Raw genomic sequence first — 2500 nt, forward strand, 5'->3', positions numbered from 1 at the left:
TCTCTCTCTTTTTCTCTTTTTATTTCTTGACTAATTGAATTTAAGATGTCTTTTTGTGAACAAGATTTACGAACTTTCTTTTAAATGTCGACAACGTTAGGAGAAGATTGCCTGTCTCTACTTCTTTTTTTTTCTTTTTTTTTTTTTTTTCTTTTTTTTTCTTTTTTTTCTCTTTTTACAGCCGCATAAAAGCTACTGTACCGGAGAAAGATTATAATTCAGGTCGATTTTAAGCGCATACTTTTTTCCTCTTGATGTTTTTTCACCAGCAAGTTATCGATTTGTCTCCGTTGGCAAGCATTGTATATTTCTCTTTCTCGGTAAACGTGTTTCCCGTCGTATAACAAAAGAAAATATTGTGACGCTTCGAAAGAAGAGATAAAAATAGAGAAAGAGAGAAAGAGAGAGAGAGAGAGAGAGAGAGAGAGAAAGAGAAAGAAAAAGAGAGAGAGAGAAACGTCCTGTCGATATTCTTCCTCGTTTGTCAAATATGTCGTCGGTTTAACTGCGATCACGTTTGGCTTATCTTGGATTCAATGAGCATGCCAAAGTTGCTTTATCTGTAACGTCCTGTGTTCTTTGGAGGGATGGGAGAAGGAGGGTTGATGCGGGACCGTGAGGAGAAGGTGGATGGGGGTGGTGGGAGGATTGCGGGGTGAGTTGAAGTCGTGTAAACTATCGAGTTCATGCGCGTCAGTTACACGGGTAGACTCATGCATTTGTTGGACATAGTACATATATACATGTTCAATCTTTGTTTGCACCGGTACACATAACGCATACCAACAATTGCAGTTTCTACATACGAAACGCAAAGAAATATCGTTGACGTTTTAAACCTGCAATTATGAAAAAGTTCCCTTAAGTCATTACGATTCATTATTCGCTTAACGTAAAAAAATTCTACGAGATTAATTTTTCAATTGTAATTTTGTATCACTGATTTCGAGTAGATACTCCTCTCTCTCTCTCTCTCTCTCTCTCTCTCTCTCTCTTCTGCCCCCCTTTTTTTGGACGGAGTCTTTCCGGGCAACTTCGGGTTCCGGGTGGAAAGAAAAAAAAAAAAAAAAAAAAAAGAAAAAAAAAGAAAAAAAAAGAAATAAAGTTAGATATCTTCGAACTCGTTAAAAATTCAATTTCGCTTAGCAACAAAGTTTATGTGGAAATACATGAGCTGGTTGGGAGGAAGAGGAAGAGGAAGAGGAAGAGGATGAAGAAGAAGAAGCAGAAGAAGAAGAAGAAGATGAGAGGTTGAGAGAGAGAGAGAGAGAGAGAGAGAGAGAGAGAGAGAGAGAGAAGGAGAGAGAGAGATAGAGGGAGATACGGTAAACAAAATCTTTCCTTGTTAATTCAATCGAAAGGATATATTTTTCATTGGAAATAATAACTTTTTAATAATTCCATGATAACATAGTTTTTTATAATCAATATTTCCCATCTCTGTTCGACGTTTAATAATCATAATCGAATTATAATATGTTAGTGGTTTATTATAAACGCGCGAACGTCATAGAAAATGGTTCCCATTTGAGAGATCCTCTACGGTCGGCCGAACGAACGTTTCATGAAAACATAGGATCACGTTTAGGGTGCAAGAAGTCAAGAAGAAAACTCCTTTGGATTCGGGCCAGCCTCGATTGTCGGTGGATCCGCACGGTGTGCACTCGAGATACCACTGCGGAATTATATGAAAGGAGGCCGACCGAGAGAGACAGAGAGACACGCAGAGAGAGAGAGAGAGAGAGAGAGAGATCGCGGATGAGAGAAACGGAAGGGTTGTCCGCGGCAGACGCAACCCAGAAATCTCTCTCACCTAAACTTACTGCACAGGCGACACCATCGCTAATAATACCACCAGTACCATTACCATTGCCATCACCATCATTAATTCTACTGCTATTACTATTACTACTACTACTATCATCACCCTCTGTTTGTTCATTTCCTTTCCTATGAAATTGTCAGTCCCTTTTATCCGAACGGAAAACTACTTGCCCGATCAATTTAACGTTATAAATGGGACTTTACGATTTGAAATTACGCATTAAATAAGCATAGCCATGTTGATTCTTCTTCTTGGCCATTAATTAAGGTAACCACTTTTCACGCCATTTTTTTTTTTTTTTTTTTTTTTTTTTTGGTACTACGATTATTTATCTCGTAATTATAAGTAGTTCCGTTTCGTTGCTTTTATCGATCATTATTAACGATCGTCGTTCCACCAAGAATTTTTTTCTCCCCTAAGACAATTTATTTCACGTTAAATAAAATGACGAGAGAGAGAGAGAGAGAGAGAGAGAGAGAGAAAGAGAACCAGAGAGAACCAACTCTTAATAATAATATACTCCTCAAATTTCTCTTAACCTGTTTACGATCGTGTTTATCCGGGAAATGTTGTTAAGTCATGATCTCTCTCTCTCTCTCTCTCTCTCTCTCTCTCTCTCTCTCTCTTTATCTTGTGTCGCGAGATATATTTCTTTTAGCGACATTTAAAAGGTAA

Source organism: Vespa mandarinia, chromosome 6 (assembly GCF_050613455.1).
Source record: "Vespa mandarinia isolate Hongniang chromosome 6, ASM5061345v1, whole genome shotgun sequence".
Taxonomy (NCBI): domain Eukaryota; kingdom Metazoa; phylum Arthropoda; class Insecta; order Hymenoptera; family Vespidae; genus Vespa; species Vespa mandarinia.